Source organism: Acinonyx jubatus, chromosome D4 (assembly GCF_027475565.1).
Source record: "Acinonyx jubatus isolate Ajub_Pintada_27869175 chromosome D4, VMU_Ajub_asm_v1.0, whole genome shotgun sequence".
NCBI classification, from domain to species: Eukaryota; Metazoa; Chordata; class Mammalia; order Carnivora; family Felidae; genus Acinonyx; species Acinonyx jubatus.
In genome coordinates this window covers 24533189-24548924 of record NC_069391.1, presented here as the reverse complement: position 1 = coordinate 24548924, position 15736 = coordinate 24533189, and the positions used below count along the sequence as shown (strand labels likewise).

At 43.0% G+C, this 15736-nt stretch overlaps 1 pseudogene; it reads left to right on the top strand.

The window, feature by feature from the left end:
- The window catches only part of LOC113592906 (keratin, type II cytoskeletal 8-like), a 53000-nt pseudogene extending 37915 nt beyond the window's left edge, over positions 1–15085 (top strand).
- Positions 15086–15736: the final 651 nt, after the last annotated feature.

The following is a 15736-nucleotide window of genomic DNA, read 5'->3' as shown; positions in this document are numbered from 1 at the left end:
TTGATGCAAAACATTAGTACATAATATTACATATATTAATTACCATTAACATAATAGTATATAATAATATAAATTTCCCTTCACCTTTATCAATAATAGATATTATAAGTATTTGTTATTCTTGCCAATCTGATGGATGAAAAATGTTATTTCACTTTTAATCATGTTTTATTACAATCTAATAACACTAAAGCAAAAGCATATGGATTTCATTTTCCCACACACAAATGATCATGACCATAAGTATATTATACATGCCTCTAGGACTTAGGGAGTTTTTTATATTTATGGATAAAATAAAAAGAAAGATTTTTTTTCTGGGGTAACTGACATGTGTTAGAAGATACAGAAGAAGGAAAAGGATTATTTTTAAAAATGGGTACAGGGGTGCCTGGATGGCTCAGTTGGTTAAGCATCTGACTTCAGCTCAGGTCATGATCTCATGGTTCATGAATTCAAGCCCCACATCAGGCTCTGTGCTGACAGCTCAGAGCCTGGGGCCTGCTTCAGATTCTGTGTCTCCCTCTCTCTGCCTCTCATCCTCTCTCTCACACTCGCTCGCTCTCTCGCTCTCTCTCAAAAGTAAATAAACATTTTAAAAAATTTTTAATTAAAAATGGGTACAGAAGTGAAGTAAACCATGGACACTAGGAGGAGAATGAGGTATTTGGCTAGGGGGGCAAATGAGGTGAAGGCGCAATGACAACCCACCAAGTGTTAAGAGTCAAACTGGTCAGCTTGGGAGGAGGACGGTGTTGGCCTGGGAAAGATATTTGTTAACTCAGGTGTTTAAAACTGTGGACTTTGAAAATGCCTATATTTGTTTCTTGGGTCTATCTATACTTGTCTGTATCAGTGATCCTTGAACTGATTCCTCTGAAGAAACTATGTGCTCAAATAAAGCCTAGCAAGAGCAACTTTTCTTTTTTTGATCATCTGAAGGAAGGATGAAATATAGTATTTCTAATATCACAGCAGTTCTTCAAGGTACCTGCTATTCTCCTCAATTTACAGATGGGGCAACTGAGATTAAGTAACTTCGTCCAATTTTACAGTCAATAACTAGCAGAGCAAACGCATGAACCCAAGGATGTCTGGTACCAACACCCTCATTTTTTCCACCAGGCTCTGCTGTCTCCAGTCAAAAACTTGGCCCTGATGCTGGTGTTTCTTCATTCATGCCATTACCTTGGGAATACCATTGGATTTCCCTCTCTTTGGAAGAAAGAGGTAAATCAGATCATCTATGGGGTGTCTTCCAAATCTAACATTATTTGACTCATTTACTATCTCCTGGATTACAACGTTGAATTAGGACTGTATAGAGAGAAAGCTTTCATCTGGAGACTAATTTTGTACCACAAATGTGCCTTTTACAGATACAGTTCCAGAAAGATATTTCTTGCTGCTAAAGGAGAAGGAAATCCTAAGTTTGGGTATGGGAATCGGAGCAGGACACGGAGGCAGCTCCAAGAGACTGTTCCAGGAAGCAGGAAGTTTTTAGAAGACTCTGACATTCAGTATGATGAAACATGGTTTGGTCAAGCTTATATAAGATAAAAAGAAGAAGAGAAGGGAAGAACAAAAGAGCTATTTTTTTTTTTTGAAACTCTGATGAAAACTCACTTAATTACATTCATTTTGATAAAGTCAGTTTTTCAATTACTATTATCTACTGGGAACCATTTCCTAGAATGACTATGAAGTCTCCCCTTATGCAAAATTGGAAACTGGAAATTAAGAATGAGAAAATGACACTGTTTTCTGTGACAAAAAAGAAAGCCACAGTTCATCTCTTTTAATGTGACAATTTTTTTCTCATTATAATAACAGCATATATACATTACAGAAAATTGAAAATGGACAAAAATTAAAGATATCTTATAATCCTACCACTTGATCGTATACACGTGTTCCCCTTTATTTTCATATGCACATGTTTTTAAAACAAAATTGGGATTCTAGCATATATGCAGAGTTGCACTTGCATTTTTTAATTCAATACTATAAAAAGAGCATTTTCTCAAGTCATTAGAAATTCTTCAGGAATGCCTGGGGGCTTCAGTCAGTTAAGCATCTGACTTCAGCCCAGGTCATGATCTCACAGTTCATGAGTTCAAGCCCCACATTGGGCTCTCTGCTGTCAGTGCAGAGCCCACTTCAGATCCTCTCTCTCTCTCTCTGTCTCTCTCTTTCTCTCTCTCTCTCTCTCTCTCTCTCTCTGCCCCTCCCCTGCTCATGTTCTCCCCCTCTCCCTCTCAAAAAATGAATAAACATTAAAAAAATTATAAAGAAGTTCTTCAAAAATAGCATTTTTAATGGCTGTAGGATATTGTGCATTTTGAGTGTGCCATGATTTACTGAATAATTCTCCTGCTGGGGGGCAGAAGACAACATACCCACATGTCTAACAAATGACGGAAGCCAGATAACTCTGGCATTTTGTGTTCTTGTTACCTCTTTGATATGTAACAAACTACCCCAAAACTTAGTGACTTAAAACAATGCAACATTTATTTCTTTCATGAATCTGCAACTTGGGTAGGACTTGGTGATGGCAGGTTGCATCAACAGGGTAGGGTCAACAGCTGAGGGCTCATCTCATTTCATCTGAAGGCTCTCTCATTTAATGTCTGGCAATGGAAGCTGCCTGTTAGGTGAGACTTGAACTGGTCCTGTCAGCTCAAGTACCCACACATGGCTTCTCCTTGTGGCCTGCACCTCCCTACAACATGGCAGCTTGGGTTCCAAGAAGTTGTATAGCCTTTCCAAACCTAGCCTGAGAAGTCAGGTAGCAACCCCTCTGGCATGTCCCATTAGTTAGAAGTGAGTCTAAAGGGAAGCCCATATTCAAAAGCAGTTTAGGCTCCACCTTTGGAAGGGTGGTGTCAAATAAACTGTAAACTTGTTTTAAAACCACCATTTTCAATACTACCACAAAAGCTTCGTATTAGAGTCCTTTCTGGAAGCCAAACCACCTAGCCCAGGGAGTGTACATTCCTCTCCTTCTCAGCCCAGGCCAGACTTTAGGCTTCCTGGAGGAAAGATCTGAGGACTTCGCAGATAGGGTTGTGTTAGAGTTAACCATGGCTCTTGAATCCAAAGCTAGAAAGCAGGAAGGATCTTGCCTCGACGTATAAGCTTCTCCTTCTCTTGCCCCATACTAAAACTGTCACCCAGCAAAGCTCTAGGATTTTAGTTCCCACTCTTCCAGAAGCTTCTTCCAGTCCTATCAAGTTAGATTCATGGGCCCAACTTCTGGGGCACCGATAACAGAACTTAAACCATAAGCTCACAAGGGCATTATGCTTAGAGAAATAAGTCAGACTGAGAAAGACAAATACCATGTGATTTCACTCATATGGGGACTCTAAAAAAATAAAATATACAAACAAAAAACAGAAGCAGTTTTTGAAGTCCTATAAATACAAAGAACAAACTGATGGAAGGGGGTGGAGGCATGGGCAAAATGGGTAAAAGGGAATGGGAGATATAGGCTTCCAGTTATGGAATGAATAAATCACAGGAATAAAAGGCACAGCCTAGGGAATAGTCAATATGATAATAGCATCGTATGGTGATAGACAGTAGCTACACTAGTGGTGAGCACAGCATAACTATACAGATGCTGAATCACTGTTATACACCCAAAACTAATACCACATTATGTGTCAACCAAACTCATATAAAAAAAAGTTTTAAGTCAGAAAACACAATAAACTAAAACGAAAAAGACGAAAAAAAAAAACCACCATAATCTCATGCCCCCCAGTTTGCTGAGACCCCTCTTCACCCACGTAGCCTTCATATGGTCCCAGGCCTCACCACACCCATGATCTAAGTCAACTCAGGCAAGCAAAACTGTCTTCTGCAACCTCTCCTTCTTCTCCACCAAAGGACTGGTAAGGCTGGCTAAGCCAAGTCTGATCCCTGGGACAGGCTCTGCACATGCAGTTCTTCCTTCTAGAGCTTTCAGACTACTATCATAGCCAGCAACCCCTCCCAGGGACTGGTGCAGGAACCACATCTCTTCTCATTCCCCTCCCTACAAGCACACAGACAGGTAGACTAAGAAAGCCCTCTGACTCAGAGTGGTATTGAATGAGGAAACGCCCATCACATTGGATAAGTTACAACTCCCCACCCCACACCCTTTTCCCCAAGATTTCAGGCTTTATGAGGGGCCCAAGTGGTGGTTCTGAAGACAGCAGATTAGGGCAGGGTGTGTGACCAGCAGGTCTAGTGAGAAGGCCACCAATCTGGGGCAGGAGGCAGCTGACAGGAGTTAGGAGAATAGGCCAGGGGAAGTAGGTGACACAGGCTGAGGGCAAAAGGAATAGGAACACTTTACAGAGAAGCCGAAATCTGAGGTGCACTCTGAAGGAGGAATAGGAAATACCACATCAGAGTAATTACCTTTCATAATCCCAGTTTGCCTATAAATGGCCAATCTGCTTTGAACTATGCTAATAGTCTTTGGTCTCACTCATTTTAAAACCTCTTCATCTTGGGACAGGGTCATTGTGAAATACACCTTTAAAACGTAAGCAATATAACTGGGGATTACAAATGGATTTGTAAGTTTGAATCCCCAGTTATATTGCTTACGTTTTAAAGATCACAGATGATCTTTCCTAGCCAAAAAAAGAAAACATTTTCTTTGAGCAGGTGACATCACAAAACAACTCTTGATTGAATGCTCTGGAAAGGAGAACTATTCCCCCACATTACCTTTCTATATCTCTCAGTTACAAAGAAAGTTTTACCAATAGGTCTCTGATTCTAGTAAAGGAAATCTTCAGAATATTATTTCTGGATGATTATATTTTAGGTCAACTCCTTCATCCATGAGCCTGGTGAAGCTTTTTTCTTTGAACCTGGAAATCACCATCCCCTCCCTTTTGTTTCCCCCTGCTAAGTTTCAAGAGTTTAAGACTTCGTGGTTTGGATTTCATTCCAAGTTCACACTGTGCAGAGAGAGGCCCGGTGGGAGCATAAGTTGGCAAAATAGATCTCTGTTCCTGAAATTAAGCAACTGTTACAAACATCTGAGCTTCCACACTGGTGCTGTTGAAAGGGCATTTTCATATCACAAGTGGAGACTTCCCTGCTGGGCAGTGGGCAGAGAGTAGAGATCTGGGGATGACTAGATGAGAGACCCAGATGAAACCTTTTCATCCCCAGAACCTTTTTATCCACACCCCACCACCCCTAACCTCTTTAGATTTGCTGGGCCTGTCATCTGAGACTAAGTCATATAGACAAATTCAAAGTTCACTCAGGGACGTGGGTAAGAAAACAAAACACACATTCTTCTCACCAAAGTCTTTTCCCAGACTCTGGGATATTGCCTGGCACACAGTAGGCATCCAACAAAGTTTATGAAAGGAAGGAAAAAGAAGGGAGGGAGGGAGGGAGGGAGGGAGGGAGGGAGGGAGGGAGGGAAGGAGAAAGGGAGGAGGAAGGAAAGGAAAAAGACAAAACAGAGGAAAGAGGAAGGGAGAGAAGAGATAAAGGAAGAAGCAGGGAGAAAAGAGATTTTGAAGTGATTTTGAATAAATGCTTATATATTCACACACACTGTGTTTTCTAATAAATGAATTATAAATGAAGTTGAGGACTTATGCAGCATACACTGTGCTAAAAACTTCATTATACACACTAAAACTATAAGAGACAAAAACCATTATTAACCCCAGTTTACAAATGAGAAAACTAAGGTTAGAGAGACTAAGTAACTTGTCCAAAATCCCACACCTAATGAGTGAGAGGCCAGAATTTGGACTTAGATCTGATAAGAGTCTGACTGATTAATTCCTACCTTCCTTCCTTCCTTTTCTTTCCTCTGCTATACCTCAAGACACCAGAATGCTTTGTTTCTCTTTTCTTCACTCTTTTAAAGCATGGTGACCACCCCACGGGCACACACGTATAAGCCTTATTAGCAATAAGCAATCACATGGCTCAAAGAGTTCATACACCAGAATCCAAGGTTTCCCATCTCATAGGCTAGGTGGGCTGACAAAGAGTCAGGCTGGCTCGTGCATGTCAAAACTGAGGGAGTAGCACTCTACACAAAAGAAATAATATTGTGAAGTTCTTAAAGCAGGAATAAATCTTTCAGGAACTGAGAGCACCCAGTGTGACTCTAGTGACATGGACAGTGAGACCAGTGGGAGCCAGGGGCCACCATCATAAAGATCCAACTCAGAATGCAAAAGGAGATGGCACAAAAACAGACACTCAGATCAATGGAACAGAATAGAGAGCCCAGAAATGGACCCATAAATGTATGGCCAACGAATCTTTGACAAAGCAGGAAAGAATATCCAGTGGAATAAAGACAGTCTCTTCAGCAAGTGGTGCTGGGAAAACTGGACAGCGACATTTAGAAGAATGAACCTGGACCACTTTCTTACACCATACACAAACATAAACTCAAAATGGATGAAAGACCCCAATGTAAGGCAGGGAGCCATCAAAATCCTCGAGTAGAAAGCAGGCAAAAACCTCTTTGATCTTGGCCGCAGCAACTTCTTACTCAACACGTCTCCAGAGGCAAGGGAAACAAAAGCAAAACTGAACTACTGGGACCTCATCAAAATAAAAAGCTTCTGCACAGCGAAGGAAACAATCAGCAAAACTAAAAGGCAAGCAAAAGAATGGGAGAAGATATTTGCAAATGACATATCAGATAAAGGGTTAGTATCCAAAATCTATAAAGAACTTATCAAACTCAACACCCAAAAAACAAATAATCCAGTGAAGAAATGGGCAAAAGACATGCATAGACACTTCTCCAAAGAAGACATCCAGATGGCCAACTGACACATGAAAACATGCTCCACATCACTCATCATCAGGGAAATACACATCAAAACCACAGTGAGATACCACCTCACACCTGTCAGAATGGCTAACATTAGCAACTCAGGCAACAACAGATGTTGGCGAGGATGTGGAGAGAGAGAATCTCTTTTGCACTGCTGGTGGGAATGCAAACTGGTGCAGCCACTCTGGAAAACAGTATGGAGGTTCCTCAAAAAATGAAAAATGTAACTACCCTACGACCCCACAATTGCATTACTAGGTATTTATCCAAGGGACACAGGTATGCTTATTTGAAGGGACACATGCACCCCAATGTTTATAGCAGCTCCGTATTGAGCATGGAGCCTGCTTGGGATTCCCTCCCTCTGCCCCTCTCCCCAGTGCTTGCTCTCCCCCCCCCTTCCCATCTCTCTCAAATAAAAAAATTTTTTTTAATAAATTAATTTTTTTTTTTTCAAAATAAGAAAGGCATTCCAGGCAGAGAGCACAGCATGGAAAAAAGCATGGAAGCATAAAACAGCATATTCCCTTTAGGAAACTCACCAAAGTTTTGTAAAAAGGGAGCATAGGGCCAGGGTGGGAGTCAGAGAAAAAGTAGTGGGGAGGAGGATCAGGGGCTAGGGTCCAGCACAAGCCCACAAAGACCTTGTATGTCATCTTGCAGGGATTGTACTTTTCCTGAGGGAATGGGAAGCCATGGAAAATTATTGAGCAGGGGGACTTTCCTTTTAAAATGATCACACTTGGTGAGAAGGGAGAAACACTGAGGGTCAATTAGAAGGGAAAAATATAGACTATCGATCTCTAATCTAAGCGATTGGAGATCCTCCAGCCATTACAATCCAGTTTTGAGAAGCTGCCCTCAGTCCATGGCATCTCACAAAGGCTTAGCTCAGAGCAGTCTTCTCAGTCCTACTAGAAGCCAAAGATCCCTGGGGAGAGAGGTGACTGCAGGAAACCATAAAGGAGCTCTGGTGAAAACCCAACTGAGAAGAAATCTCAGAGTCCTGTATTGCTTCTACTCAGTAAGCTCCTCCCAGGGCAGCTCTGTTGTTCGCAAAGTCCCTCCAGGCTTATCCCCTGGGATCCTCTTCTGCATCCCTGAGGTTGCTCACTTCCTGCCCTCTCCATGCTCTTCACAAGGCTCAGTATGGTGTGGCAGAAAGAACACAATTTTGCCCAGGAGACTAATGACCTAGATCCCAAAGTCCCAGTTTCAAACTTATTAACTACTCTCCATCCCTGGGCCTCAGTTTCCCTGTTTATACTCCCACCTCCCTCAAAGAAAATAGATGAGAAAGAGCTTTATAGAATATCAAGCACCATTAAAGGAGAAGAAATCTACTACCCACATCAGAAAGTTTTTGTACTGGATTTTAAATCTGCCTGATGCAGAGTTGTTTTTCTTTCAGCCCACAGCATGGGTGCTCAAAAAGGACCATGCTATAGAGACTATGGACTTTTCCAGAAGAACAGTTGTGAATCATGGGGCTCACCATAGTTGTTCTGATGCTTCCGCTTCATTTAACAGTCCAGACCACTTAAGTCTCACAAGAAGAAGGAATAGACTCAAGTCATTTCCTCCAGATCCCTTGGAATTTAGGGGACTGTCCCTTCTTCCAGTGCCAAGGACTCAGCTGTAGAGAGAGAACCCTGCCATCCTAAGTCACAGATGAACCAAAGGCTATTCTGCAAAGGGAGGTCGGCTTCCTTGCAAGAAGGAAACCAGGGCCTGAGTACAAGTAGGCATTGTCTGCCCCCTGGGGTCTGGCAGGAAGGAGTCTGAGTGGGCACAGGAGTGGGCTGAAGGCTCTGGCAGCATGGGCAGCAGCCTCTGTGGTGGGGAGGGAGGCACGGAGTTGTGTGTGAGAGCTGGGCTTACAATGTAGGCATTGTTCCCTCCCCGCGCTACATCTGCTCCCCTAAGGGTGGAGGGCAGAGAAGAATGGAGTTGGGGAGCATCTGCCAGGGTCCAGGGAGAGAACTGTGCACTGCTCATTTAGAGGAAAGGGAACTATTGAGCAGGGCCCACCCATAAGCAGACCTGGCAAAGGTCAGAGATGCATCAGAAAAGTACTGACTTCCTCTGCCACAGCTCCCTCCCCACCTCAGTCTCTTTGATCCTTTCTCTTAGTTCTATCATTTCATACCGCGCTGTGCTTTGCGTACTGTGGTAATTTATTTATTTTACTTTTTAGTATCTAAGCATTTCTTTTGCACACTTCAGAATATCCCTCAGTATCTTTTAATATATTAGGTCTATTATATTGACCTTTAAAATCATAAAATTCAATTCTGGTAAGTTTGCCCTCAAATCTGCATATACTCATTGTCACTGATGATTCTATCTTCTGAAAAAGAACTTGGTGATATGGAACAAAAAGAATAAAAATGTCTATCCTCTTTCAACTAACTCATCTAAGTATGCTATGTGCTAATACTTATGATTATCTCATCAATGCTCCTCAAAATCCTATGAGGTATGAATTAGTATAAGTCAAGTTTACAGGTGAGAAAACTGTAGATCATTGACATGCAGTAATTTGCACAAGATCACACTGGTAGTAGATCAAAGATCAATCCTAGGTCTCTGACTCTAAACCCAGTGTTTCTTCCGGAGCTAGCCTTCCCACATCACCCAGTAATCCCACTCTGGGGATTTTTGCTGAGGAATTTTGCATTTTGATTATAAAATCAAAGATAAAAAAATGTTCACTGAATTATTGAAAATGAGAGCAAAAATTGGAAACAATCTAAACATCCAATTATAGAATAAATTAAGCAAACTGTGGCAAGTCCACTAGAAACACTATCACTCAACCATGAGAAATGAAAAATGCCACAGATTATAGAAACATAGAAACTTTCCATAACTGAAAAATGTGTGTATCATTTTGCACACAACTGTGCAAAAGTTTGCCTATGTAAAGATGGACAGGCAGAAAGTCAAAGTGAAAGTATTATTTACAGGGAAATACAATTTTGACTATATATTTTTTCTTTACAGGTGTTGTTGATTAACAATAAACAGGTAATTTTGCTTCATAGAAACAAACATAAAATGAAAAGTTTCTTCAAACTAAGATTTTTTTTTTTTTTACTTTCACACTCATAGAAGATCTTTTATAATTTATCGCTTTCTTTTGGAACCTTAGCATATATCAAAATCAGGCTGTAGTTGCCGCTGCCTTCGACCACATTAATGGTGCTATAAACAATCCTTTGGCATTCAACCACTCTGGGAAAAGAGGGGTGAAAACAGCGGAAAGCAACTGGAACCCTGCCATAGCTTCTGGACAGACAGGGGACTCCTATGGAAAGGTGCCTGCTCATTCACAGGGTCATTTGCTCTCAGGGCCTCGGCTATTCCCAGTCTGTAAACATTCTGAGACTTCCAGTGTTTTAACTGGAGACCATTTTGGTCACAAGGAGTTGATGGGGGGTGGGAGGGAGGGGAGGGTGGGTGATGGGTATTGAGGAGGGCACCTGTTGGGATGAGGATTGGGTGTTGTATGGAAACTAATTTGACAATAAATTTAAAAAAAATTTTTTTTTAATTTAAAAATTTTAAAAATTTTTAAAAAGGAGCAAGAATTTTGGTCACAAGGAGCAAGAATCCACTTAGACTAGCTCAAAGTATGTGGGAGTTGATTATAAGATTACTAGTGACACTTCCAAAGCACCCCAGCCTCATGGGACTATGGAAGCCATGGAACCCGGAGCTTATTTCTGCTCCTTGCTTCTCTTCTCTCCTCCCTCTCCCTCTCTTCTCTCTTTTCCTCTCTGTACCTCTCCCTCTCTGTCTCCAGCCTGGATCCTTCTCCTCATTCAACAATTCACAGGAGATGCAACCCTAGTCACACACCCCTGATACCAGCATTTTCCTCTTTCTCAACCCAGCTTCCTCTGTTCTCCCCTCCCCACCCATAGGACCTCAGAAAAAAATCAGGTTCTCTCACAAAAAACAGGGTACCAGTCTGATGAGAACAAGGATTTAGCAGAAGAGTGCTCAGTGCAAACCCCAAAGGGGAGGTGATGGTCAAGGAGGCTGATGCAAGAACACTATCCTGTCAGAAGAAACCAAGACTGGGTAAAAAGTCAGGAGCTGAGAAAAAACCCAGGGCAACAATCTAGAGGACAGAAAAAGAATACCCTCAAAGTCAACAGAAAAAGGAGTAAGTCAGTAAATGTGAACAGGGTCACAGTTAAGTCAATGTGACAGTGCTTCCACATGTTAGCCCAGGCTGTGCGGTGTTGGGGCATACCATAGGGTGCCAAGTGCCAGCTCAGACTTCAGGGGAAATCAGGGAGTTAAGAGGTAAAAGCAATAAAAAAGAGACCACGGGTATTTGTTAGACAGCATCAAATGACCAAACACAACAAAACTAGCGGGTAGAAAACCTGGCTCAGCCACTAACTTGCCAAGTGATCTTGAGTAAATCATTCTCCTCTTTGGGTCTCAGTTTCCCCATCTATAATGTGAAGATATTGGACTAAAGAACTCTTAAGGTCCTTAAAGCAATGACCCTTCAGGCAGTGGTATGCTAATGTCAGCTCCTACCAGATCATGAGAACCAACTATTCAACTTGGAGGAACTTTGTGGCTTGTTAAACATGGCTGTTATAAAAAATTAAATAATATACATTAACAGTTAAATAAATAATATTAAAACCCAACAGTAAAAAAATTCAAATTTTACTGTTATCTATGCTGGAGCTAGTAAACTTTTTCTGCAAAGGGACAAATACTAAATACTTTAGGTTGTGAGAGTCACAGATAGTCTCTGTCATATATTGTTTTTTTTAACAATGCTTTAAAAAATTAAAAACCAATCTTAGCTCACAGGCTGCACAATAACAGGCCATGTGTCAGATGTGGCCTACAGGCCATCACTTGCCAATCACTGATCTATGATCTTGAGGTTACTTACACCTATTTCGCTCATATGGTGGAGACGCTATATAATTGTGTGCTATTGCATGTCTCTGTCCAACTCCATTTTCAGTGATCTCACATTAGTAGCTTAAAATGAGCTATGATGATGGGACAGCTGGGTGGCTCAGTCAGCTGGGCATCCCACTTCGGGTCAGGTCATGATCTCACGCTTTGTGAGTTTGAGCCCCACATTGGGCTCTGTGCTGACAGCTCAGAGCTTGGAGCCTGGTTTGGATTCTGCATCTCCCTCTCTCTCTCTGTCCCTCCCCCACTTGTGTTCTCTCTCTCTCTCTCTCTCTCTCTCTCTCTCTCTCAAAAATAAACATTTTAAAAAATCTTTTTAATCAGCTGTGGTGAAAGTATCTATACTACAGAAATGGGTAAACACTGCAAATCAGGGCTCCTCTTCCCAGAGAGCTGGTCAGTAAACGTTTACCAGCACACCACTGCCTTGAGGTCACTACGGGAAAGAATCATAGAAAACTGGGGCGCCTGGGTGGTTCAGTCGGTTAAGCATCCAACTTCGAGATCAGGTCATGATCTCGCGGTCTGTGAGTTCGAGCCCCGCATCGGGCTCTGTGCTGACAGCTCGGAGCCTGGAGCCTGCTTCGGATTCTCTGTCTCCCTCTCTCTCTGCCCCTCCCCTGCTCATGCTCTGTCTCTCTCACTTTCAAAAATGAATAAATGTTAAAAAAAAAATCATAGAAAACTGATGTGCTTTACCAATTCACCCAGAAATGCTGACAGAGAAGCAAAATGTAAAGGAAAAATGCAGTCCACAGAGTCAGAGGAAAAGAAAGATAGGTATGTCTGGTCATGGCTTAATTAACAGGTGGTCTTTTATGACCACCCTCAGAATTCAGGCTTGCTTTTCTGTGACTGAGACGTATCCTATTTTTCTCTTCTCTCACTTTGAAAACACTATTTCTGGCTTTGCTGCTGCCCCAGACAGTAACAAAGCAGCTGAGGTCTGCCCAGAAGTTGCCGGGCACAGACAGCATACAAAGGGTTCATGGCTGTGAGGGAGACAAGCAAATGCCATAAAGAAAGGCAGTTTTGTGTAGAGCAGCCACCTCTGCTATTCTGGTGCGGATTTGGGGCTTCTCTTAAAATAGAACAATAAACGTGCAGGTCTAGACTAAGCAGCAATTTTGGTTTTAGGGAAAGCTGATACCCAGCAGGATGAGGATAACCCCGAGAAAGTTTGTTTTCAGCAATTTGGGCTCAATTAACCAGGAAAAGTGCCTGGCAAGGAACAAAACACAACCCAAACCAGGAGGATGCCTTCAGGGCATTTATGAGATGACCCTCCTACAAATTCCCTGACTGTAAACTCTTTCTTTGGGGAAATGAAGTGTAGCCTTAACAGTTTTAGAAGAAATTGTTTCTGTGACCTATTCCTCTCTCCAAGTCCCAGGAAAATCCACCCTGAGCACGTATACTACCTCTCACCCTCCTGCTCTGCTTCTCCTAGCTGGTCATAAGGAAAACTAATAGAAACCAGAAAAAAGTGGTATCTTTCCCCAAATCCCAGTTCCCTAATTCAAACAGCACAAAATACTAGGTAAATGGAGGGGTGGAGAAAGCAAGGTCTGATAGGGGACGTGAATGAAGACAGTCATGGTTAGAGATAGTTGCATGGACAAAGGGACCTTAGAAGTGACCCTTGAAGAAACAGGCAGAGCATAAAAGGAAAAAGCATTTCAGACAAAGGCAATGGAGCAGGTAAATGCAAAACGTGGTTGTTATATTAAAAGGTATTCAAGGTCCCACACCTAGAAACAGCTTCTCAGTGTTTCCTCAAAGTCTCTGTCTGGTTCAGCCTACTCACCTCCACTGCAGCCTCCATTGTGTCCATCAGGGTGACCCATAAGTCCTACAAGGTGTCCACCTCTGGCCCCTGGGCCTTCAGCTGCTGTTCATACACAAGTGTGCCTGACACCCACATCGGTTCCTCAGCCCTCTCACAGGTGGGCATCAGTATGAGTGCGGTCAGGGGCTATAGCAGGGCCACGGGTATATAGAACATCACAGCTGTCTCAGTAAAACAGAGCCTGCTGAGCCCATTTAAGCTGGGAGTAGACTCCAACACCCAGGCCATGCCCACTCAGGATAAAGAGCAGATCAAGAGCCAAAATAACAACTCCACAAAACAATTCCTTTATCAACAAAGTGTAGAACCTAGAGCAGCAGAACCAGATTACGGAGACCAAGTGGAGTCTCTCACAGGACCAGAAAATGGCTCAGAGCAACATGAACAACATGTTCAAGAGCTGCATCAACAGCCTTGGGCAGCAGCTGAACACAGTAGTCCAGAAGAAGCTGAAGCTGGAGACAGAGCCTGGCAACATTCAGGGGCTGGTGGAGGATGTCACGAATAAGCATAAGGAAGAGATCAAAGAGAGATCAAAGAGCTTGCAGAGATGGAGAATGAATTTGTCCTTGTCAAAAAGGCTGGGGATGAAGCTTACATGAATAAGGCAAATTTGGAGTCCCACCTGGAGTGGCTCCCCAACAAGACTGACTCCCTAAGACCGCCGTATGAAGAAGAAAACCAAGAGCCTCAGTCGCAGATCTCTGACACCTCCCTGGTCCTCTTCATGGGCAACAGCCACTCCCTGGACCAGAAGGCGTCAACACAGAGGTCAAGGCCCAGTACAATGAGATTACTAACCATAGCCAGGCGAAGGCTGAGACCACGTACCAGGTCAAGTACAAGGAACTGCAGACACTGGCTGGGAAGCACGGGGATAACCCCTATCGTACAAAGATGGAGATTTCTGAGATGAATCGGAACATCAGACAATTCCATGCTTAGATCTAGACCCTCAAAGACCAAAAACGGCTTCCCTGAAGGCCTCCATCACTGAGGCTGAGCAGTGCGGGTAGCATGTCATTAAGGACACCAATGCCAAGCTGGCTGAGCTGGAGGCTGCCCTGCAGCAAGCCAAGAAGGACATGGTATGGACAGGATCCAGGTACTGCATGAGTACCAGGAGCTCATGAACATCAAGCTGTCCCTGAACATCAAGATCTGCTTGAGGGTGAGGAGAGCTGGATGGAATCTGAGATGCAGAACATGAGGATCCATACAAAGATGATGAGCAGATACTCAGGTAGGCTGAGCTCAGTCTATCCCCATAGACTCACGAGCCCTGGCCTCAACTATAGCCTGAGCTCCTTCCAGTCCAGCTTCAGCTCTGGCAGGGACTCCAGCTCCTTCCGCTGCTCAGCTACTCCAAAGCCATGGTTGGGAAGAAGATCGAGACCTGGAATGGGAAGCTGGTGTCTAAGTCACCTGATGTCTTATCCAAGTGAGCAGTCACTGATGTTCCCCCTCCCCCAGTCACCCTTCCCCTGTGGCTGCCACAGGAGAGCCTTTGGGGGAAATGTGCAGGGGAGTGACTGGGAACAGGAGACCCACCTGAGGCTCAGCCCCAGTCCTCATTCTACCCTTAGGAGTAATCTACTGCCTGGGTATCTTCTCTTGCCCATGGCCCTAACTAAAAGTCAATTCAAGTGTCTTTTCTTAAAGAAAGATTCAGCTGGCTCTGCAAAAAAAAAAAAAAAAAAAAAAAAAAAAAAAAAGCTCAAACTCATTAGTCATGAAAGAAGTTCAAATTAAAACCCACAGTGAGGTAGAAAGCCACGAGAGAACACCTCCTATCCCAACAATGAGAGAAAACCAAACAATCTATAAAATCATAACTCCCCTTGAGCCCATGACAAGGCAATCAGGAGATCTGAATTCCTAAGAATGACAAGCCCTGCCACACAGACACAGTACGCAAGAACTGTTCCACCTTTGCCAGAGCCTCTTTGGAGCAAGAGGGTAAGACGAAAAGAGCTAGCACTGCAAAAAATTCTTAAGAGCAAAGTGTGCGTTGGCACGAAGTTAAGAATCCACGGGAACCTCAGACACAAGAGAAATTCATGTTCCCAAGCTCTTTTCCGCAATCTCTACCAGGT